This window comes from Choloepus didactylus, chromosome 8 (genome assembly GCF_015220235.1).
Source record: "Choloepus didactylus isolate mChoDid1 chromosome 8, mChoDid1.pri, whole genome shotgun sequence".
NCBI classification, from domain to species: domain Eukaryota; kingdom Metazoa; phylum Chordata; class Mammalia; order Pilosa; family Megalonychidae; genus Choloepus; species Choloepus didactylus.
This window is the reverse complement of record NC_051314.1, coordinates 90,927,977-90,954,105: the sequence shown is the minus strand read 5'-3', so window position 1 is coordinate 90,954,105 and position 26,129 is coordinate 90,927,977. Positions and strand designations below refer to the sequence as shown.

Below are 26,129 nucleotides of genomic sequence, written 5' to 3'. Positions count from 1 at the left end.
ATAGGAATTCAAATGTCTCCCTGCTTCCTATGAAACAAATTTTCCCCCACTCAGAAGTGCTTTGCTTTATGTCTTATAGCCAGTAATCCTTTGTGCCAGGCCATTTTGATTCGTTTCTTACACTGCTTCACTTCTCAGCCAGCTCCTCCTTCTGGAGGGTAATTTCTGGGTACAAAAGACAGAGATGAGTTTAGTCGTTCAGTCTTTGAGGCTCATACTTGCTAGATGGACACTGACATATGGGCACCCCAGTATGCACATAGGGTTTACACTGCTTCCTCTGAGACATTGCCACAGATCTTTCATGGGTACCATGTTGATGCCACAGAGAGCCAGAGAAAGGATAGAAGAGGGGCTAGCAAAGACGCCACAAGTCTCTCCTACCATTTTTAGTGCTGCATTTTCATGATTCACCATTTGCCCTCTTACCTCACCCCTTTAACTAGTTTCCTGAATTTTGCCTTTAACTGATTTCCTGAGTTTTGAGGAAGGTGGCTCTGCCAGTTGTCACTAGCTATTCAGATTCCAGAGTAACAGCATCCTGTAGCATCTTATGTTGCCATCTTAGTCAACCGGAAGTTCAAGATTATTTCCTTGTTTATCTAGTAGACGATGGTGTGGTGTCATTTGGATTAACATTTATGAGGGACATGGGGTCTCAGGCTCCTTCCTCCCCTCTGTAGCCCTTCTGTTTAACCAATAATTTTTTTTTTATCTTTTTGTTATTTACTTCTGAAATAGTTGCATTGTTATCAAAGGATGTAGTCTATGTGACCCTAGTTGTTTAATATTTGTTGAGATTTTCTTTTTGGCCTAATATGTTTGTGGCCAATTTTTATAAATATTCCTGTGTGCTTCTGGAGAACATTTGTATTCTAATTTAAACATCTGTTAGATTAAGCTTGCTAATTGTGCTTATCTTCTATATCTTTATTAATTTTTTGTCTGCCTGAATTACAGTACATAAGAGATATATTAAATCTCCCACTACAATGGTAAATTTTTAAATTTCTCCCTATTATTCTAGGAACTTTTGGTTTGAATATTTTGAGGTTACTTTGTTGATGCACACAAGTTTAGAACTTTCATATCTTTGTGGTGAATTGAACCTTTTGTTGTACATGGTGACCCTACTTGAACCAAATAATTGTGTTTATGTATATTTAAACAACACCATTGCTTTTAATATAACAACTGCCATTTTGAGCTGAATGTAACTGATAATCTTTTCTGTCAGTTTAATTTGAATCTTTCTCTATATTTGTGAGTTAGGTATCTCATAACAAGCATATGTTTTGATTTTGGTTCTTTTCATCCAGTCATCTCTCTGTAAGTTTTGAGTTTATTAATATATCATTTGTTATTGGTGATCACAGGTACATTTCGACTTGCTTTTACTACCTCACTCTTAATCTTTTTATTTTTCCTGCTTTTTTGCTTGAATATTTCTAAAATATACTTCTAATGTATGTTTTGGTTTATTTGTTTTTATTTCAGTTGTACACACGCACTGGATTGCAAGTTTTATTTCTATTTTGGTAATTTGTGAGGTTTCTCTGAAAATGCTGAATGTGTATTAACTCAACAGAGTCTTAAGTTACAATTTCATCTGCTCTTAAACAATAATGAACTTAGAACATTTTCATTCTCATTATCTGCATTCAGATCTTTGAAACTTCCTTTTTATGGATATTTGTTATTGTCTTTAAAAATATACATTATTATTATCTTGATTATTTTATATGGACAATGTTTTTTAGATTTACCTCCAGATTTACCAATTTCTTCGTTCACCGTTTATTTGGTCCTCTAAAATCTTCCTTCTGGTATCATTTTCCTCCTTCTCAAAGTATGTCTATTAGCATATCCTTTAGTGTAGGTCTTTTTGTGAAAAACGTTTTATTTGTCTGAAAATCCTTTTTTTCATCCATGTTCTTAAAAGATATGATTTCTTGTTGTTGAGGACATGATTTTTGGTTGATAGTTTTTTTTCTTAACAGAACTTTGATGATATTCCGCTATCCTTATGCCTTTAGATTGTCAATGATGAAATCAGTTTCAGTCTTGTTATTATTTCTTTGTAGGTGATTTGCCTTTTCTGCTTGGCTGCTTGTTCCGGTTTGATAAAGCCACTGGAATATAAAATACCAGAAATGAATTGGTTTTTATAAAGGGGATTTATTAGGTTACAAATTTATAGTTCCAAGGCCATCAGGGTGTCTAAACTAAGGCATCAACAAGAGGATACTTTCACTGAAGAAAGGCCAGTGGCATCTGGAATACCTCGGTCAGCTGAGAAGTCATGTGGTTGGCATCTGATGGTCCTTTGCCCCCGCATTGAGTTGCTTTCAGCTTCTGATTTCAGTGGCTTACTCCTTTAAGCATCTATGGGTTCTCACTTAGCTTCTCTGGGGCAAACTTGGCTTCATCTCTTAGCTTAGCATCTTCCAACATCTGGGTCTGTGTTGGCTCTTTTAAGGACTCCAGTGAACTAATTAAAATTAAGACCCACCTTGAATGGGTGGGGTTACATCTACATGGAAATAATCTAATCTAAAAGTCCCACCCACAACTGTGTGGGTCACATATCCATGGAAACAACCTAATCAAAAGATCCCACCCACAAGAGTGGATTAAACAAGCATAGTGTTTCCTGGGGTACGTAACAGTTTCAAACCGGCACACTGCTTTTAAGACTTTTATTTTTCGCTTTGACTTTGTGGAGTTTTGTTACAGAGTTCTTGGTGGGGTTTTTTTGTTTTTTTGTTTTTGTTTTTTTTGTTTTTTTTTTTTTTTATGAATATGTGTTTTATTCCTTTATCAATGAATTTAGTTATTTTATCTGTTCTGGAAAATTTATAGCCATTATTTCTTTAAATATTGTCTTTTTGCCATATTATTTATTCCGTCCTTTTGGGACTAATTGCATATATTAGCCATATATAGGATGCCGTTATTACATCTTATTGTTTGCTCAATTATCTGGTTCCTTATTTTATTTATTTTCATATTTTGTATATGATTACTTTGGAATTTATGTCTGATGATTCCTATATGTGAAATTTTTAGAAGTCTAAATTGCTTGTTGTTTATACTGTCAACCACTCATGGTGATTTGTTTCCATGTGGTAGGTGATCTTTAGTCTTACCATGATTAATACTTAAATTATTTATATTAGATTCTTTATTACTTAAATAATTGTATAGAAAATGTAAATAACACATTGTCACATTAAATAGTTAGACCTGTTAGGAAAAGAAGAGAACATTAAAATTCAGTAGAGTGGATAGGAAACAATGAGCCCATAATCTTTGTTAAAAAGGAAGATGGATGAGAGAGGTGTCAAAGAAGTACTAGCATCAACCTGGGATTTTCTTTTTGTAGTAATAGGGATTGAAAATATATCTTACAGAGACCTATTTTCTCACCAATGTTAATTAAAAAAATGCATTTTGTAAATTATACAGGTAGATTTACAGAAAAATCATGCATAAAATACAGTTCCCATATACCCCCCCCATTGTTAACACCTTGTATTAGTGTAGTACATTTGTTACAGTTGAATAAAGAATATTATTATAATTGTACTATTAATTATAATCCGTGGTTTATATTGGGGGAAGGGAGTTGTGTTGTACAGTCCTATGGGTTGTTTTTTTTAAATTTTTATTCTAGTAACATATTCAAGCTAAAAAAAATTTTCCCTTTTTAACTGTATTCAAATACATATTTCAGTGCTGTTGATTATATTCACAATGTGCTACCATTTCCACCATCTATTACTAAAACTTTTCCATTGTCAATGTTAATTTTTTGCCGTGTCTTTCTACCACCCACAAATCATTTAATCTTTTTACCAGCTTGAGAAAATGTTGCCTGAGAGTATGTTTGTTCACATGTGTAAGTATATGTATCTATCTAGTGATACAGGCAAATGTTTAATTCTACCTTTTAACATAAAGTACCTCTAGAATGAAACAACTTAGATATACTTACAAAATTGTTTTATAGTTCATCATTTTCAAAGTTTATGAAGAAATTCTTTAAACTTTTAATATTGAAAAACAGTTTATATTTTGCAGATAACTCAATTTTTTCAAGAACCATTCTGAATTTTTCACTCGGAAAATGCAAAATTCATATATATCTGTGGTGTATTTATATCTTTTATTTTATTGCTAGACACTTAGTTGCCAGGTTAATGAGTGATCAATCATGAGATAGAAAAAAAGTATTACACCTAATAACTGAGTTTTAGGAGAGCATTGTCATTGTTTCTGTATAACTAATTTTTCTGTGTTTTCTTTAATTGCAAATGGATATTGGATTTTATCGAACAGTTTTTCTACATCTATTGTGATTATCATATGGTTTGTTTCCTATATTCTATAAATTTGGCATATAACATGATTTTTTTTTTTCGTGTTAAATGAACCTTAATTCCTGGAATAAACCCACCTTTCTCATAAAATATTATCCTTTTATATATATTCTTATGTTTTAAATTACTAGTATTTTACTTGTGGTTTTATATCTACTTTTGTAAGTTGGCCTTTTCTTTTCCTGAAATAGCCTTACTAAATTTTTTATCAAATTTATCAAAATTATGCTGAGATTTTTCTCTTCTTTGTAAAAGTATATGTAAGATTACTATTAATAAGTTGTTATTTATTTCTCAAATCTTTAATATAATTAGCCAGTAAATCACCTAGGATCTACAGTTTTCTTTGTGGGTTAGTGTGCCAGTTTGGATATATTATGTCCTCCCAAAAGCCATATTCTTTAATACAATCTTGTGGCGGTAGATTTATTAATCTTTCTGATTAGGGTGTGAACTCTTGATTGAATATTTCCATTGAGATTTGATCCCACCCATTTAGTGTGGGTCTTGATTAGTTTACTAGACTACTTTAAAAAGAGCCACACAAGCCCAGATGTTTACTGATGCTGATGCTTAGAGATGTTAAGAGATGCTAGCCAGAATTTGTTTCCGAGAAGCCAAGAGAGACAAACCCAGAGACATTTTGTAGGATGCCGTTTTGAGGTGCAGGAGCTGAAACACAACCTGGGACACGCAGATGCCAGCCATGTGCCTTCCCTGCTGACAGAGGTTTTCTGGACACCATTGGCTGTTCTTCAGTGAAGGTATCTTCTTATTCATGCCTTTGTTTGGACATGTTTATGGCCTTAGAACTATAAATTTGTGACTTAATGAATCCTCTTTATAAAAGCCAATACATTTCTGGTATTTTCCATAATGGCAACATTAGCAAACCAGAACAGTTAGGTTTGTGATTACAAACTGAAGTTTTTTAATAATTATAGTACTATTCAGATTTTATAATCTGAATGCTCTTGCCCACCCACCCCCCCACCATCAGTCTTAGAAAAGCAAATAAACTTTATTAGGTTTTCCTGAGAAATCAGTTTGGGCTTTATTGATAATCTATTATCTTTTATCCCCTTTCTTTTACTTTCCTTGTGCTTATTTTGCTACTCTTCTTAACCTTCTGAGATGAATTTTCATCTCATAAAGTTTCAACCTTACCTTTTTTTTATCTTCATTTTATTGAGATATATTCACATACCACACAGTCATACAAAACAAATCATACATTCGATTGTTCACAGTACCATTACATAGTTGTACATTCATCACCCAAATCAGTCCCTGACACCTTCATTAGTACACACCCAAAAATAACAAGAATAATAATTAAAGTGAAAAAGAGCAATTGAAGTAAAAAAGAACACTGGGTACCTTTGTCTGTCTGTTTGTTTCCTTCCCTTATTTTTCTACCCATCCATCCATAAACTAGACAAAGTGGGCTTTCCCAATCCCATTGTCACCCCTCATAAGCTAAATTTTTATACAATTGTCTTAGAGATTCATGGGTTCTGTGTTGTAGTTTGATAGTTTCAGGTATCCACCACCAGCTACCCCAATTCTCTAGAACCTAAAAAGGGTTGTCTAAATTGTGCATAAGAGTGCCCACCAGAGTGACCTCTCGGCTCCTTTTGGAATCTCTCTGCCACTGAAGCTTATTTCATTTCCTTTCACATCCCCCTTTTCGTCAAGAAGATGTTCTCCGTCCCACGATGCCCGGTCTACATTCCTCCCCGGGAGTCATATTCCACTTTGCCAGGGAGATTCACTCCCCTGGGTGTCTGATCCCACGTAGAGGGCAGGGCAGTGATTTCACCTTTCAAGTTGGCTTAGCTAGAGAGAGAGGGCCACATCTGAGCAACAAAGAGGCATTCAGGAGGAGGCTCTTAGGCACAATTATAGGGAGGCCTAGCCTCTCCTTTGCAGCAACCGTCTTCCCAAGGGTAAATCCTATGGTAGAGGGCTCAACCCATCAAACCACCAGTCCCCTATGTTTGTGGTCATGTTAGCAGCCATCGAGGTGGGGTAGGCCAATACCCCTGCATTCTCCACAGGCTCCTCAAGGGGGCTCTACATATTTTTTTTCCTTGTTTTTTTTTTTTTTTTTTCCTTTTTTTAACTTTTTTCCTTTTTAAAATCAACTGTATGAAAAGAAAATTTTAAAAAAAGTTTAAAAAAAAAACAATACAATAAAAGAACATTTCAAAGAGACCATAACAAGGGAGTAAGAAAAAGACAACTAACCTAAGATAACTGGTTTACTTCCAACATGTTCCTACTTTACCCCAAGAAAGTTACCTAATATAGCAACATTTCTGTGAACTTGTTCCTACTATATCCATCAGAAATTAACAGACCATAGTCATTCCTGGGCATCCCCAGAACGTTGAATAGCTTATCTGTTCTTCTTGGATTATTGTTCCCCCTTCCTTAATTGCTCTCTATTGCTAGTTCCCCTACATTCTACATTATAAACCATTTGTTTTACAGTTTTCAAAGTTCACATTAGTGGTAGCATATAATATTTCTCTTTTTGTGCCTGGCTTATTTTGCTCGGCATTGTGTCTTCAAGGTTCATCCATGTTGTCATATGTTTCACGAGATCGTTCCTTCTTACTGCCGTGTAGTATTCCATCGTGTGTATATACCACATTTTATTTATCCACTCATCTGTTGAAGGACATTTGGGTTGTTTCCATCTCTTGGCAAGTGTGAATAATGCTGCTATGAGCATTGGCGTGCAGATATCTGTTCATGTCACTGCTTTCCGATCTTCCGGGTATATACCGAGAAGTGCAATCGCTGGATCGAATGGTAACTCTATATCTAGTTTTCTAAGGAGCTGCCAGACTGACTTCCAGAGTGGCTGAGCCATTATACAGTCCCACCAACAATGAATAAGAGTTCCAATTTCTCGACATCCCCTCTAGCATTTGTAGTTTCCTGTTTGTTTAATGGCTGCCACTCTAATCGGTGTGAGATGGTATCTCATTGTGGTCTTAATTTGCATCTCTCTAATAGCTAGTGAGGCTGAACATCTTTTCATGTGTTTCTTGGCCGTTTGTATTTCCTCTTCAGAGAACTGTCTTTTCATATCTTTTGCCCATTTAATAATTGGGCCGACTGTACTGTTGTCATTGAGTTGTAGGATTTCTTTATATATGCAAGGTAACAGTCTTTTGTCAGATACATGGTTTCCAAAAATTTTTTCCCATTGAGTTGGCTGCCTCTTTACCTTTTTGAGAAATTCCTTTGAGGTGCAGAAACTTCTAAGCTTGAGGAGTTCCCATTTCTCTATTTTTTCTTTTGTTGCTTGTGCTTTGGGTGTAAAGTCTAGAAAGTGGCCGCCTAATACAAGGTCTTGAAGATGTTTTCCTACATTATCTTCTAGGAGTTTTATGGTACTTTCTTTTATATTGAAATCTTTGGTCCATTTTGAGTTAATTTTTGTGTAAGGTGTGAGGTAGGGGTCCTCTTTCATTCTTTTGGATATGGATATCCAAGTCTTCCAGCCCCATTTGTTGAAAAGACCATTATGACTCAGTTCAGTGACTTTGGGGGCCTTATCAAAGATCAGTCGGCCATAGATCTGGGGGTCTATCTCCGAATTCTCAATTCAATTCCATTTATCTATGTGTCTATCTTTGTGCCAGTACCATGCTGTTTTGGCAACTGTGGCTTTATAATAAGCTTCAAAGTCAGGGAGTGTAAGTCCTCCCACTTCGTTTTTCTTTTTTAGAGTGTCTTTAGCAATTCGAGGCATCTTCCCTTTCCAAATAAATTTGATAACTAGCTTTTCCAAGTCTGCAAAGTAGGTTGTTGGAATTTTGATTGGGATTGCATTGAATCTGTAGATGAGTTTGGGTGGAATTGACATCTTAATGACATTTAGCCTTCCTATCCATGAACATGGAATCTTTTTCCATCTTTTAAGGTCCCCTTCTATTTCTTTTAGTAGAGTTATGTAGTTTTCTTTGTATAGGTCTTTTCCATCTGTGGTTAAGTTTATTCCTAGGTACTTGATTTTTTTAGTTGCTATTGAAAATGGTATCTTTTTCTTGAGTGTCTCTTCAGTTTGTTCATTTCTAGCATATAGAAACATTACTGACTTATGTGCATTAACCTTGTATCCCGCTACTTTGCTAAATTTGTTTATTAGCTCTAGTAGCTGTATCGTCGATTTCTCAGGGTTTTCTAGATATAAGATCATATCATCAGCAAACAATGACAGTTTTACTTCTTCTTTTCCAATTTGGATGCCTTTTATTTCTTTGTCTTGCCGGATTGCCCTGGCTAGCACTTCCAGCACAATGTTGAATAACAGTGGTGACAGCGGGCATCCTTGTCTTGTTCCTGATCTTAGAGGGAAGGCTTTCAGTCTCTCACCATTGAGTACTATGCTGGCTGTGGGTTTTTCATATATGCTCTTTATCATGTTGAGGAAGTTTCCTTCAATTCCTACCTTTTGAAGTGTTTTTATCAAAAAGGGATGTTGGATTTTGTCAAATGCTTTTTCAGCATCTATTGAGATGATCAGTTGATTTTTCCCTTTTGACTTGTTAATGTGTTGTAATACATTGATTTATTTTCTTATGTTGAACCATCTTTGCATGCCTGGAATGAACCCCACTTGGTCATGGTGTATGATTTTTTTAATGTGTCTTTGGATTCAATTTGCAAGTATTTTGTTGAGGATTTTTGTATCTATATTCATTAGGGAGATTGGCCGGTAGTTTTCCTTTTTTGTAGCATCTTTGCCTGGTTTTGATATTAGATGTTAGCTTCATAAAATGAGTTAGGTTGTGTTCCATTTTCTTCAATGTTTTGAAAGAGTTTGAGTAAGATTGGTGTCAGTTCTTTCTGGAAAGTTTGGTAGAATTCCCCTGTGAAGCCATCTGGCCCTGGGCATTTATTTGTGGGAAGATTTTTGATGACTGATTGGATCTCTTTGCTTGTGATGGGTTGATTGAGGTCTTCTGTTTCTTCTCTGGTCAGTCTAGGTTGTTCATATGTTTCCAGGAAATTGTCCATTTCCTCTACATTATCCAGTTTGTTGCCATACAGTTTTTCATAGTATCCTCTTATAATTTTTTTAATTTCTTCAGGATCTGCAGTTATGTCACCTTTTTCATTCATTATTTTGTTTATATGGGTCTTCTCTCTTTTTGATTTTGTCAGTCTAGTTAGGGGCTTATCAATCTTGTTCATCTTCTCAAAGAGCCAACTTTTGGTAATATTTATCCTCTCTATTGTTTTTTTCTTCTCCATGTCATTTATTTCTGCTTTAATCCTTTTTATTTCTTTTCTTCTACTTGGTTTAGGATTGGTTTGCTGTTCATTTTCTAGCTTCTTCAGTTGATCCATTAGTTCTTTGATTTTGGCTCTTTCTTCCTTTTTAATATATGCGTTTACTGCTATAAATTTCCCCCTCAGTACTGCTTTTGCTGCATCCCATAGGTTTTGGTATGTTGTGTTCTCATTTTCATTCGTCTCTATATATTTAGCAATTTCTCTTGCTATTTCTTCTTTAACCCACTGATTGTTTAGGAGTGTGTTGTTTAACCTCCAGGTATTTGTGAATTTTCTAAGTCTCTGATGGTTATTGACTTCTAATTGTATTCCATTGTGGTCAGAGAATGTGCTTTGAATAATTTCAATCTTTTTAAATTTATTGAGCCTTGCTTTATGTCCCAGCATATGATCTATTCTGGAGAAAGTTCCATGAGCACTAGAAAAGTATGTGTATCCTGGTGATTTGGGATGTAATGTCCTGTATATGTCTGTTAAATATAATTCATTTATCAGATTGTTTAGATTTTCAATTTCCTTATTGGTCATCTGTCTGGTCAATCTATGTATAGGAGAGAGTGATGTGTTGAAGTCTCCCACAGTTATTGTGGAAACATCAATTGCTTCCTTTAGTTTTGCCAGTGTTTCTCTCATGTATTTTGTGGCATCTTGATTGGGTGCATAGACATTTATGATTGTTATTTCTTCTTGTTGAATTGCCCCTTTTATTAGTATGTAGTGGCCTTCTTTGTCTCTCAAAACCTCCCTGCATTTAAAGTCTATTTTATCTGAGATTAATATTGCTACACCTGCTTTCTTTTGGCTGTAGCTTGCATGAAATATTTTTTTCCATCCTTTCACTTTCAATTTCTTTGTGTCCCCATGTCTAAGATGAGTCTCTTGTATGCAACATATTGATGGTTCATTTTTTTTGATCCATTCTGCAAATCTGTATCTTTTAATTGGGGGTTTAATCCATTTACGTTCAACTTTATAACTGTGAAGGCATTTCTTGAATCAGCCATCTTATCCTTTGGTTTATGTTTGTCATATATATTTTTCCCCTCTGTCTATTAATATCCTTTATTGTACCCATACCGAAACTCTTTAGTACTGAACCTTTCTCCAAGTCTCTCTGTCCTTTCTTTGTTTCTCTGTCTTTAGGGCTCCTTTTAGTATCTCCAGTAGAGCAGGTCTCTTGTTAGCAAATTCTCTCAGCATTTGTTTGTGAAAAATTTAAGCTCTCCCTCAGATTTGAAGGAGAGCCTTGCTGGATAAAGTATTCTTGGTTGGAAATTTTTCTCACTCAGAATTTTAAATACATCGTGACACTGCCTTCTCGCCTCCATGGTGGCTGCTGAGTAGTCACTACCTAGTCTTATGCTGTTTCCTTTGTATGTGGTGAATTGCTTTTCTCTTGCTGCTTTCAGAACTTGCTCCTTCTCTTCTGTGTTTGACAGTGTGATCAGTATATGTCTCGGAGTGGGTTTATTTGGATTTATTCTATTTGGAGTTCGCTGGGCATTTATGATTTGTGTATTTATGTTGTTTAGAAGATTTGGGAAGTTTTCCCCAACAATTTCTTTGAATACTCTTCCTAGACCTTTACCCTTTTCTTCCCCTTCTGGAACACCAATGAGTCTTATTTTCGGACGTTTTATATTATCTATCATATCCCTGAGGTCCGTTTTGATTTTTTCAGTTTTTGTCCCCATTCTTTCTTTTATGCTTTCATTTTCCATTCTGTCATCTTCCAGGTCACTGATTTGTTGTTGAACTTCCTCTAGTCTTGTACTAGGAGTGTCCAGAATCTTTTTAATTTGGTCAACAGTTTCTTTAATTTACATAAGATCATCTATTTTTTTATTTAGTCTTGCAATGTCTTCTTTATGCACTTCTAGGGTCTTCTTGATATTCTTTGTGTCCCGTACTATGGTCTCATTGTTCATCTTTAGTTCTTTGAGTGCTGCTCTAGGTGCTGTGTCTCTTCTGACCTTTTGATTTGTGTGCTTGGGCTTGGGTTATCCATGTCGTCTGGTTTTTTCATATGCTTTATAATTTTGTGTTGTTTTTGGCCTCTTGGCATTTGCTTAACTTTATAGGGTTCTTTTAGGATTTGTAGACCAACTGAAGTCCTTATGTCTAATTTATCAGATCTACAGCTTCGTGGAGTACACTTTCTCTAACTAACCAGCAAGTGGCGTCCACGAGCCACCTGTTCTCCACAAGCCAGTTCTCCCCTGCTTTGCCTTTTTGGTGAGTGGGGGAATGAGTCTTGTGGGGTCCAATTGGTGTACCAAGCTTGCGTGTGTAGCTGGTGTTGCCCGCCCTGTATATGGGGCGTGTTTCTGGGCGGTCAGGGAGGGGGGTGTGGCTCTAACAATCAAATCTCCCTGGTGATCCTAGAGTTTTAAAGCTGCTGCAATAGTCTAATCCTTCAGTTCAGTCCTGCCACAGTTTGTGTCTGCCACTGACCCACAAGTCCTTTGTATTGGCGTATGCCTCCTTAGAGTTGTGAGTGGGTCCCTCTTCCAGGCCGTGCACCCCCTCGTCCTCTGTTGAGGGACGACTGTGCTATGTCACAGGTGAGTGCCGTCCCCCCAGGGCAGTTCTGGGCTGCTGGGCTGTGTAGGGAGGCTCCCAGTCTGCTGAAATGATGGCTGAATGGGGGTTTGTTAATTCACACTGCTCCACCTTCCCAACTCTGGGACAGTCAGCTGAGGTTGCAGGGAAGGCTAATGTCCACACCCAGTTTTGTGGTGTGTCCCTGTTATTTGAAGCAATTCCGTCACACTGGGTTGTCTGGGGCAGCTCTGGGCTATGGGGCTTGCGATGGGCAGGAGTGTTTCCTGTCCACCAGGATGATGGCTGTGAGCGGACACCCCCCTTTTCTTGGGAAGTTGTGGTGTTTATTGAATTTTCTCAGCCACTGGATTACTGCCTTTTGTCTCAGAGCTCTCTTAGTTCTGCTCTTGTCTTGACCTACCCAAATTGCAAGTCTTTGAGGCTTTCTGTATTGGGCTTCTTAGAGTAATTGTTTTAGAAAAAGAGAAAAGGATTAAAAAAAAAAAGAAAAAAATAGGCCCTCCTCACAGATCTAATGGGTTATTGAAATGCTAAGAGACAAAGCAACTAGGGCCATTAAGGAAAGGTCCACAGGGCAGAGAGATCAGCTTTTCTTCGGGATTTGCATATGAGCCTCAGGGCCTGAGGTCTGCCCTTCCCCTTTCTATGTTCACCAGAACTCCAAAAATCCTCCGCTTTTATTTTGGAGTTTTTCGTGCTGTTTTTTTCTATGCCTGTCTCCTCTCTGCTGGGCTGGCTGCTCTCAGATTCTCTGGTGTCTGGTCTCAGTCTATCTATGGTTGGAGTTTGGATCAGTAGAATGAGTTTCTGATAATGGCTGCGACTGCAGTTGTCCCTTCTCCTTCCCGGAGCTGACAGCCCCTCCTCCCATGGGACTGATCCTGGCAGGGAGGGGCGCGGGTCCCCTGGCCACAAAAACTTACAGATTTCGCTGATCTCAGCAGTTCCACGTTTTCATGAGTGTTGTATGAAGTATGCCCAAAGTCAGATTGCTCTGTGGTGTCCAGTCCACGCAGTTCCTGGCTTTCTACCTACTTTCCTGGAGGAGTAACTAAAACATACAACTCACCAGTCCGCCATCTTGCCCCGCCTCCATAATCTCCTCAGCCTTACCTTTTAATAATTGTATTTTTAAGGCTATGTGTTTTCCTCTTAAGTACTGGCTTTGTTGTTTCCAGAACTTTTGCATGTACTGGTTTATGATCATTCAGTTAAAAGATCTTTCTCTACTTTATATTATGATTTTTTCTTTGTCCCATGGCTCATTTAATATAGTATCACCAAAAGGGGGGGTTAGGGATAGGGAGAGGGGTGGGGAGGAGAATATTACTTCTCATGGTGGAAAGATGGCGCAGCAGGCAGCTCCTGTAATCATTTGTCCAGCAGAACAAATATGAAACAGACATGAACTGTCTGAATCAACTATTTTGAAACTCCAATTCCAGTAAAACACTGTGCAGCATCCAGGGAAGAGGAAGAGGAAGATGCTAATAAATTATGGTAAATTCCAGTAATTGATCTCTTCACAGTGGTTACTGTTTTCCAGCCCCCTCTCTCACAGACAGCAGCAGGTCTGGTCCCTGGTGTTGCTTACTCATGCAAGAAAGAGATATAAAAATCTACTTTCCAGGATTCTGGATGGACTGGGACCTATTGCAGATTGCTACTTTTGATTAGCTACTTTGGATCACTAGGGACCCAGCTCTGGGAGAGCCATTTTTCCATCTCATCCTGGACAAAGGCAGCAATGGAGACTTAAAGATGGTACCTTTCCTCAGAGCTGTGGAGGGCATTTGATGGGCTTCATTTGCTGGGCGGGTCAAGAAAGCACAGCTTTGGGAAGTTGTGGCAGAAGTTCCTGATACCCTTCCTGGCCCCTCCGTCATCCCCTCTCCAGGGCAGTTTGGAGCCAGGCAGTGCTGCCTTTCTGGATACCTGGCCTTGTTATGGCTGGGAAAGACTGACTTGGGAAGCTCTTCTCTTGCCTGCCCCACTTCCCAGAATGTGTCCTCCAGGCAAGAGCAGCTAAGGCAATGAAAGAAACAATTGAACTGGGTCTCCATAGCTGGAAAAAACAACAGCTGCTGCGATGAGGCAGAAACACTACCTTGTGTCAGCAGCATGGAAACTACAAGCTAGCTGCCCAGGTGAGACCTGCTGTCTCCGATTATAAAAACACCTTTTTTGAAGAAACGTGTCCATCCTGTTTTCAGTTGCTGGTGCTAGATAATTCTCGAGTGCATCTCAAACCCAAGCCCAGACTCTAATACCCAAAATACAGGAACTTCTTCGTTGAGAAGCAAAAAAAATTATGCATTCAGTTTTGAAGAGGCGAAAGTTGTAAAAAAGTACAAAGACTCCAAAAGTATATTTTTGATTAGTAAAACGTGCAACAGAACAGTTAAATGTCCTGGTAAAAGTAGAAGGTTTCTGTCAGCACTAAAGAGCAATCCTACTACTACTACAAAGAAACCCAGCCCAAAGACACCAGGAGAAAGTCTCTATGTTGTGCAAACTTAAATTGTGATATGGTTGGTCCCAAAGGCAAGAGTCCAGCACTGATTTTTAGAACACCTACATCTGGACAGTCGACACTGAATGCCTCTTCAAAGAATGGGCGCAATGCAAAGAAACACTTTTCTCAACTAAAAATGTTACCTGGAATCCCTAAACAATCCAAAGGTAAACTTCAGAAATTTCTTTTCTTCTCTCTGAAGCATGAATTTGGAAAATATGAAATATCTAATGCAATTTCTGAAAGTAAGATTAGAAAAAGAACATTTTTCACTTGTATTTATTCTTTGAATACATGAAAATTAGGTCTAAGAGCAAACTTCTCTTGGCATTCTTCAGCGTTTATTGAGAAAATACCTCATTGGAAAGGATATCTGAAATATGTATAGCAAAGGATGATTGAGAGGATCAAAAAGTATGTGAAAGTGTGTGTGTGTGTGTGTGTGTGTGTGTGTGTGTATGTGTATACAGCTATTGAGTATTATTATTCCCCCCCTTAATTAGCAGTGTTCATTATGTATGTTTTCTTTCATAAGAAAATTGAGAACTTCATGAGAGGGTCTACTCACTAATGAAGATTACTTCCAGGTGTCTGTATCTTTATTGCTAACTCAGAAAAGGGATCAATTATCAATTATCCATTTTTTCCTTCAATCATCTACATAACTTTATAATAGTAAAATTTGAACATTTTTCCTATTTTGACTGCAAAAGTAAATATCTGGGACAGTCTTGATTATAGATGATTCAATAGAATACTGAAGTTTTCATTTTTACAACTTTCTATTGCTTCTATAAAATATCTTACTTTAGTGATATTTTAATTTGCTCTACTAAAGATTTATTTGAAGGTCTAAAAATTACCAGAACATAACATAGTAAGCAACAGTTTAGCTATCTTAAATCTTTTCTGGGACATAAATATACATATATATTTTAATGATAAGTAGGATTGCATTCAAGCTGTCTTTAAAAGCTCTTTAAATTAGTAACTTAGATATTTGGATTAAAAAAAAAAACAAAAATAATTTAGGCAGAGAAACTGGGCAAAAGCTTACCTGCTTTAAGTCCTGCAGTAATATACCCAGGAAAGGGGGAAGAAGCTCTGTTTCCTGGGAAGTAGTGGGGGCAGTCAAACTCCTGTAAATAGAAAATTCTTAAGTCACTAACAAGGACAAGCCCAGGACCAGACATCGGACTAGAAAAGAGAGGGAGGATGCTGAGCTTTGTGTTCCCCTTGGTGGACCTTCCTATTAAGAGGAGTGACATTCAAGAAAATCTCTGTTGTATCACCAGCTTATTACACATTCCAGAAACAGACATCTTAGGGAATAAATTGCAGAGTTAACATTTTAAAATATTAAAATGTACTGTATGCAACAAAAGGTTCTAAGACAAAGAAACAGGAAATGACTATCCATCTAAGGAAAGAAGATAAAAATCTGGAAAACACTAATGTAGAGGATTGGAACTGAGGACATACCGGAGAAAGCCTTAAAAAAAAAACAAAAAAAAAAAAAAACAAACCACCTTCTTTATGTTCAAGGAGATAAAGGAACATACAGAGAAAGAACTCAGTATATCAGGAAAACAATGAATGAACAATTTGAGAATCTTAATAAAGAAATTTAAAATGAAACCAAGCAAAACTACTGGAGTTGATAACCACACTAACTGAAATGATAAATTCCCTGGAGAGGTTCAACAGCAGATTGGATTTGGCAGAAGAGATAATCGGAGAACTCAAAGTCAAGATAATTTAAATGAAGGTTGATTTACTTAAATTTTCAAAAACAAAAGAATTATCAAAAATGAAACTAGCCTAAGCATTATCAAAAATGAAACTAGCCTAAGCCACCTCTGGGACACCATCAAGCATACCAATAAATGCATAATGGGGTTTCCAGAAGAAGAATAAAGAAAAAAAGAAACAGAAGGCTTTTTCAAAGAAATAATGGCAGAAAACTTCCCAAACTTAATAAAAGATGTGAATGTGCACAATCAGGAAACCCAGAAAACACCAAAGGGGATAAACTTGGAGAAAAAATATGCTGTCACATATCAACCAAACTGTCAAGTACAAAAGACAGAGTGAGAGTTCTCAAAGCTGCAAGAGAAAAGCAGTGTGTTATGCACAAGGGAATCCCAATTAGATTGAGTGTTGATTTTTCATCACAAACCACGGAGGCAAGAAGGCAATAGATTGAACTATTTAAAGTATTGAAATAAAACCATTGTCAACTGAGAATTTTATATGCAGAGACTTTCTTTCACAAATGACAGAGAAATTGAGACATTCCCAGAAAACAAAAGCTGAGGGAGTTCGTCACTACTAGACCTGCCCTACAAGCAATGCTAAAGAGTTCTCTAGACAGTGCTTCAAAGTGACATAAAGAAAGATCTCTTGAGTCAACCATCCATGTAATTATAAGAGTCAGTATAATAGTATTGTATTTTTTCATGTGTAACTCCACTTCTTTCTTCTTATTGGTGCTAAAATTCAAATGTATAAAATATAAAGATAAATCTATAGTTTGGAGCATACAATGTACAAAGATAGTTTGTAACAAATGGGGAATGCAAGGGTATAGGAACAGTGTATTGGTATGCTATTAAAATCAAGTTGGTATCAAATCAGATACAATTGCTATACATTTAGGATGTTAAATCTTTTTTTAAATGCAATTTTATTGAGATATATTCATATAACATAACAATCATCCAAAGTTTACAGTCAGTTGTTCACAGTATCATCACATAGTTGTGCATTCATCACCACAATCAATTTTTTAGACATTTTCATTACTCCAAAAAACAAGAATAACAATAAAAATAAAAAAGAACACCCAAAGCATCTCGTACCCTCCCCCATATTTATTCTTTGTTTCCCTTTTTTCTACTCATTTGTCCATACACTGGATAAAGGGAGTGTGAGCCACAAGGTTTCACAATCACACAGTCCCATAGGGTGTTAAATCTTAACTGCATAGTAACCACAGGGAAGACAAATGAAAACTATATCCAGATGGAAATGAGAAGGGACTCAATATGGTACAGTACAAAAATTCAAATAAATATGAATGTATGCATTAATGGATAAATTGAGGGACAAAAAAGGCATAAGACTTACAAAGAGTAAAAAGCAAAATAACAGAAGAAAGTCCTGCATTATAAATAGGGTCTTTAAATATAAATGGATTGCACACTCTGGTCAAAAGACAGAAATTGTCAGAATGGATAAAAAGGCATGACTCGATGATATGCTGTCTATAAGAGACTTACCTTAAATTCAAAGATACAGGGAGGTTGAAAGTGAAAGTAGTAACCAAAAGAAAGCTGGGAGTAACTACTAGTATCAACTAAAATAGACTTTAAGCCAAAAAATGTTATGAGGGTCATTTTATACTGACGAAGGGGACATTCAACAAGACGATACAACAGTTATAAATATATGTGCACCCAACAGCAGAGCCCCAAAATATATGAAGCAAATATTGACAGATTTGATGGGAGAAATTGACAAATCTACATTAATAGTAGGAGACTATACACACCACTTAAATAATGGATAGAACTTCTAGAAAGAGGGTAAGTAAAGAAACACAGGACTTGAGTGATACTCTAAATCAAGTAGAACTGTGTAGAACAATTCACCCAACAACAGTATACACAGTCTTCTCAAGTCTACATGGATCATTCTTCAGGATAGACCTATATCTTAGGTCTCAAAACAAGTGTCAATAAACTCAAAAATATTGAAATCATAGTGTATTTTCTCTGACCAAAATGGAATGAATCTAGGAATCAATAACAGAAGAAGAAATGGAAAATTCTCAAATATGTGGGATGCAACAGTGTACTCTTAAACATCCAGTGAGTTAAGGAGGAAAACACAGTGGAAATTAGGACGACATCTGAGGCAAATGAAAATGAAAATACAATATACCAACTCTTATGGGATGCAGCAAAGGCAGTGCTGAGAGGGAAATTTATAGTTTTAAATGCTTACATTCAAAATGAAGAAAAATTTCAATCAGAGACCCAACCTCAAAATGAAAGAACTAGAGAAAGAAGAGCAAACTAAACCCAAAGCAAGCAGAAGAAGGAAATAACAAAGATTAGAGCAGAGGCAAATGAAATAGAGAGTAAAAAAACAATAGAATCGACAAAATCAAGTTGGTTTTTAGGAAAAAAACAGTAAAATCCGCAAGCCTTTATTTTATCTAGACTGGCAAAGAAAAAGAGAAGACACTAATGACTAAAATCAGAAATGAAAAGGGAGACATTACTACCAACCCCACTGAAGTAAAAAGGAGTAGAAGAGGATACCATGAACAATTGTATTCCAAGAAATTAGATAATCTAGATGAAATGGATAAATTCCTAGAATGTTTTAATGTGTTCCCTTGACTGAGCTATATCTTCCTCTTTCTTAGAATGGCTTGTAAATTTTGCTGATGTCTGGCCATCTGATTATTCTGATGTACTACTACTGAAAGTCAATTTTTCCTCTTTCCTAGAGTTTTCTTGTAGATTAGCTATGTGTTAAGGCTCTTCTTTGATGCTTGATCCAGCTTATACTGAACTTTTAATGTTGACCCCATTAGCTCTTCACATTTTCTCAGGTCGTCTTCACCTTTTTCTTGCCTTGAACATGTGGTACAACTTTTAAGATTGTCCTTTTATGTGCAGTTGCTTCACTTTCAGGAGAAACTTTACTTTCCTCTGTTCTTTTTCAGGAACCCTGATCTGTTCTGTTTGTTTTCATCCAGATTTTTCTCCCCAGTTCCTAGATTTGTTTGTTTTTCCTCATTCATTGCCCCCTTTCAATTATACTTTTCAGTCCTTGAACCCAGCCTGCCTTACAGTACTTCAGTTTTCCCGTTTTTATCTGTGATGCTTTTTTGTCTCTGGTAGCTTCATCAGGAGGCAGAATATCCTGACCTGGCAAGCCAGATGGGTTCAGTATTCAAAATAGCCCATTTTGAGGTGATCCAGCAATCAGATTCTGGGTTGGGTCTATGTATCTCTTGGCAACATTTATGTTTTGATCTCTTTTGCTTCTTTGGGTCCTTTTGTATGCACGCACTCACCAGCTGTTTGGGTCCAGCCCTGGGTGTCTGTGGACTTCGGTCTCTGTGCCTGGGTGTGCATGGGGTTCTATCTCACTGCTGTAAGTTGTTCTGTGGCCTCCATCCATGGCAAGAGATACCTGGTTGTGCTGCCTTTGTGTGACTTGAGCTGTGCAAGACTGAGTGAGGGTGAGGGGTCTGGACTGGCCGGTCTGGGTCGTAGTTTGCCTACCTTTTTTTTTTCGGTGTGTTCTTTTTTCTTTTTTAATTTACCATTTGTGGAATTCTTATCCAGTCTCTATCATCCTCCCGAGTTCCAAGCAAGTAAGATTTTTCCTTTCATTAACTGTTTCTGAGGGGAGACTTTTCCAAGGGATGTTTTACTGTGCCATGTTTGTGATGTCATCCATCTCATATTCTTAAGGCCATAGTTTTCAGACGGCTGCAGAGCAGTTACATGTTCTGCAGAGGTACCTTGACCTCAGGCCACAAGGGAGATGGTGTTGGGACTGGAAGAGTTATCAGGATTCTTGAGTTAGTGCAGTTCCCTTTTATCTCTTTCATGAACTGTGCTCTCAGGCTTTCTTGGGTTCTGACTTCCCTAACTTGGATCTCCTTTCCTTTGCCTTGATAGCGACAAATGTTTAAAAATTAGCAATGTGGTTTGGTGATCAAAATATCCCATAGTTTTCCGACACATAATTTCTAGATCACTAGGTAATATAAAGAGAATTATTCTAAGTATTTTTAGGTAAACAGCATTCCAAAAATTAAGTGGATATATTTCTCAGGTTAAGCACTCTATGAGAAGAGTCATCTCTTTTCGAGGGGACCTACCAGTTCAGAGGAAAAAATTAACTCACCCAACAAGCCATTCAAAGTAAAACAGTAAACTGGGAAAGAAATCTTTGTTTCTACCCTTATGTTTAGATCAGACAATTCTTTCTAAAGCTAATTGTTCGTATTTGTTTCCATTGTAAATCACCTTTATTAAAGCGACGTCTGTTGCAATGCCATCATTCAGATGAACTTTTGTGTTTCAGTATCTTGGTTCTTTGTGGGTCGTTCTTTTGTTACACATTCTCAAAAAATGCAGTAAAAAATTGTCATTTGTTTTTTTCTCCCCAAAATAAATGGTAGTTATTTCCTAAATTTAAAACAATTTCACTGATTTGTAAGTTGTGATTCAGGGAATTTTGCTTATCCTGCTTAGTTCTAAGCTTAGGTGCTTAGATTCAGGATCAATTCCTATTATGAGGAGCTTTTTTTTTTTTTAAATGAAGTAAATGCAATAAAATGAAAAGTATTTAGGCAGTGAGATGATTGCTTTTGTTGAATTGTAGATCAAAGGGGAGAAAACAAAGATTTCCAGATTTTATAAGAATAGATATATATTCAGAAATGAAAGGAAACCTTGGACATAACAATAAAAGATTCTTAAGCTCAAAGATGAATTTTTTCCTGGAAAGACTAGACTAAATCCTAGAAATGCTTAGCTTACTACATAGTTTATAAATAATGTAGTGTTTCTCATAGGTATGAGAGGATTCATTTATTTGGATTCCTTAAAACTGGAATGCTTTTTTTTTTGTTGTTAATTGCTTTTTAAAATTGGAAAATATGAAGAAAACATCTTACATAAATGACCTGGACTAGAACACTTTGCTCTCTTTATTTTATGTATTTCCAAAGAAGGTTTGAAAGAATACACTTACAGAGGCATAGATAAGTTATAGGTTGCTGAAATAAGTCTAAAATTTCAGGAAAATAGATTAGCATAGACATAGTAGAATTGCAATCAGTCTGTGAGAAAAACTAGCCTCTTAAGCCAGGTCCCAGCAACGAAGGATTCAGCCAGGGCCAATTGCAGCACCAAGGAGAGCTCCGAGCGTGCTTTTTGCTCAGATTGTGTAATCCTAATGGTAGAAGGCATTTGCCCTGTGTACTTAATTGGTTAGAACAAGCCCAGTTCCCTTGAGGGTTAAAGATCTTTCTTCCTGATTTGGCCAGAGCCTTCGATTTCACTGTCGGAGGTCAGAAAACAAAAGCTCAGGTATTATATGAAACTGATTTATGTATTATGTGGTAGAAGTGACTTCTGAAAAGGAATTCTATAATATACTATCTTAGCTATTATTTTTGCCTTGAATAATTTAACATGCTAATATTTACCCCCTCTTCTTTCAACTTTAGAGAGGACTTTTTTCACCACAAGTATCATGCTTCTTTGCATTTCTATCTAAAACCTATTTTGTAATTTTCCACTCCTGTCCTCTTTTCTTGGAATCTTTATATTGTACTAGGATCTTAAACTTGCGAAAGTAATTAGATTACTTCATAAAAATAAGTAAATGTGTTCTTTTGTAATAATTCACAAGTAAATCCAGACGTTTATGGAGGATATATCTTAGTTTAAGGGTACATACACTGTGTTACATCTTTCATATCCTATATTTGCTAGTATCAAAGTCCCATCTAGAACTTCACCCTATAAAGGATTTCTACGCACTGTGTAATCCAAGTCTACTTCTCTCATGTGGTCAGTACTTTCCAGCTAGTCACAACACTTCACTGTAGCCTCTAGATGACCCATTTCATTCTCGTATCTTCAGCCTTTCCTTAGAGTAGTGTTGCCCTGCCTTCTTCCTCCCAGTTTTCCTCTTTTCTTCCTTCCTACCCTTACTTTATCTTCCCTTCTCTTTTATATTTCCCAATTCATTTTCTCCATCTCTGTACTTTTCTAGTCATTTCATCTCTCTCTCTGTTTCTCCTTCCCCCCTTTTCCTTCTCTTCCATCTTTTTTTCTCCTCTTCCCTCTTCCCTTTTATCTTTTTCTGTATATATACCTCCTATTCCTCTTCCTACCCTTCCTACCTATTTCCTGTCTTCCCCATTTACATTTAAATTTACCCATCCCCATAACACTACCTGGGTACCATATCAAGAAAAACCACATTCTCTTTTTCTAAAAAAGCAATTTTAGAAATTTATCATTTTGCTTAAATTCCCCAATCCCTCTCCTGCCTGCTATACTCTTTTTTATGTACATATCCTCCTAATTTACTAAGGAAGTAGAAATTGACATATATGAATTTTTTGACACTTTCCACATTTTATTTACATTTTCCGACTGACTTTAATCTCAGAATCACATATCCATACACCCATTTCCTTTTTTGTTGTTTTCACTTAAATTTAAATGCATGGTTTGTTAAACAAACACTGTAAACAAATATTTACATGTCTGTTATATGTAACACACAGGAACAGCTTTTAACAGAAATTCACTGACACCCCTCAACTTTTTTTTTATTATAAATACAGGTATCAAAACAATCCTGAACGTATTTTTGAAGCTACTAGTACTCAGCACCCACAATGGTTCAAAAATTAATAAAATTTGCAACAGTATTCATTGTACCTGCTACTTTGAACAATTTAAACTGCAGATCTTTCACTAAGCAAATGGATAAAACATGCCATTTACGTTTTTCCTTCTTGAAATTAGTTTTCAGACACACATATCCTTCCACAGCAATCTGACACTTCTTACCATGCTTTGATCTTGTAAACCTGAATTCTACTTTGAGTACTCCAGGTTTATGCTTAAATGACAGTGCCTTGATAAGAGAAAAAGAATTGTGCTGCATTTTTCCTCCTTTTACCTGAAAACATAATGGGTATACATATATTAAATATATTCTTACAAATGTCCAGGTCATGTTTACCAGCTGGAATTCTTTTACTTAATGTGTGGGTATTCTGCATTGTGATACTTAATCAAGACATTAACATAAGTAGAAGGTTGTTGATTTAATACACGTTTGAAATCCACTAAAATTAATTGTGTGTTTGTCCTTCTGGTGACTGTGGAAGCTTCGTATTTTCTTTGGACATCATTAGACATCTTAGCTCTTGAAGTACAACTTTAATGCTCTTCGAATTTTGCTATTTTGCTAACACTGATATGCTCTGCATCCACCATTCCACTGGAATTATTTATTCCATTCATATTAATTTTTGTTACAAATCTAACTGATGGAGGAGCTTCTGGGTATTTAGGTCCATATTCTACTTTCAGGCTATATATTCTGTTTTTGTAATTTGGAGATTGCCATCTTCTCCTACAGCTCAATGCGTGACATACATGAATTTTTAAAACTTGTTTTCTTACCGCTACAAAACAATCTTGCTTATTAACTCATCCTTTTCTCTTACTCTGGACTCAGAAGAGATAACTTCTCTACCTATACCCTATTTTCTTCTTGATACTATAAGAGCAAAACATATTTACTATAGAAAATTTCATGACCATAAATAAACTCAAAGTAAATTAATTCCAACACTAATTGCTGTCAGAATTTAGGTGTACATGCTTTAAGACTATTTTCTTTGCATATATTTGCTTATGAAATACATATTTTAAGTAAATAGGATTGTACTGTACGTCACATTTTCTAATTTTTTATTATAGTATCACGGGTATTTTTACATGTTATTTAACAAAGTATTCTTTTACAGCACCATTTTAAGAGCTGCAGTAAATTCTGTTGTATAAAATTAAGTGTACCACATCCCAGAGTAATTTGGGCAGATAATAAAAAATATATTTACAGCCTCCCCCTCCCCAGCCCCGAGGATCTGGGGAAAGGTGCGGATGTGTTGGACATCCTCACCTGGACTGGTGTTGATGTTGTCACAAACATTGGGACTGGCGGTTTGATGCGCTGAGCCCTCGAGCATGGGACTTGCCCTTATGAAGCTCATTACCACAAAGGAGAGTCTAAACTTGCATGTAATGGTGCCTAAGAGTCTCCCCCTGAGTACCTCTTTGTTGCTCAGATGTGGCCCTCTCTCTCTCTCTAACTGAGCCATCTCGACAGGTGAACTCACTGCCCTCCTCCCTACGTGGGACCCGACTCCCAGGGGTGTAAATCTCCCTGGCAATGCAGAATATGACTCCCGGGGATGAATGTGGACCCGACATCGTGGGACTGAGAGTATCTTCTTGACCAAAAGGGGGATGCAAAATGAGACGAAATAGTTTCAGTTTCTGAGAGATTTCAAATGGAGTCGAGAGGTCACTCTGGTGGACATTCTTATGCACTATATAGATAACTCCTCTTAGGTTTTAATGTATTGGAATAGCTAGAAGTAAATACCTGAAACTACCAAACTCCAACCCAGCAGTCTGGACTCCTGAAGACAATTATATAATAATGTAGATTACAAGGGGTGACAGTGTGATTGTGAAGACCTTGTGGATCACACCCCCTTTATCTAGTGTACGGATGAGTAGAAAAATGGGGATAAAAACTAAAGGACAAATGGGGTGGGATGGGGGGATCATTGGGTGTTCTTTTTTTCACTTTTATTTTTTATTCTTGTTCTGGTTCTTTCTGATGTAAGGAAAATGTTCAGAGATAGATTGTGGTGATGAACGCATAACTATGTTATCATACTGTGGACAGTGGATTGTATACCATGGATGATTGTATGGTGTGTGAATGTATTTCAATAAAACTGAATTTAATTAAAAAAAATTAAGTGTACCAGTTCCTTATTGGACAGTTTGTTTTTAACCCTTATAAATGGTAATAGCTTGATTTTTGGAAATCTTTGAGTAAATCTTTGAATAACATGGTTTATTTTCTTAGAGTAATTGACTAACAGAAAGATTTCTGAGATAAAAATGGTACTGAAATTGTTAATGCTTTTATGGTATATTTTCAAATTCCCCCTAGAAATGTTGTGCTAGTTTATATATGAATTCCACATGAATTTCTGTTTACCTAAACCTATGTCCAAACAGATATTGTAATATTTTCTGTTTTAACTCATTTCACATTTTTAATTGGCATTTCTTAGGTTTATCAGCTATTTCTTTGTGATTTTTAAAAATTGTCATTGCTCATTTTTAAAAATTGAAATATTGATCCTTTTCTTAATGATTTAAAATAGTTTAAAATCTAAATCTATGTGTGCACACACATGAAATATTTCCCCAGGTTATTGCTTATAATTTAATGTTGTATTGCTTTTTGCCTTATAGAAATTTTAAATTCTGTGAGGTAAATGTATTAATCTTTCTCTGTAAGTGTACTGACTCATATTTTTTCCTTGTTTTTTGACTTTTTAATTTACATTTAAATCCCTTAACTCGTGAAATTTATTTTGATCTGTATAGTGTGAGGTAAAAAATTCAATTTTATTTTTGTTTTCCAATAATGAATCAGTTATCCTAGAATTAATTATTTAATATGCTATTCTTTTCCTATGC

General features: G+C 36.3%; 1 protein-coding gene and 1 pseudogene across 1 annotated transcript in view; both read left to right on the top strand.

The window, feature by feature from the left end:
* ARID2 (AT-rich interaction domain 2) overlaps positions 1-26,129 on the top strand; it is a 283,049-nt gene that overhangs the window by 67,661 nt on the left and 189,259 nt on the right. The gene's annotated exons all lie outside the window — the stretch shown is intronic.
* On the top strand, positions 13,672-15,165 carry LOC119543342 (annotated as a pseudogene).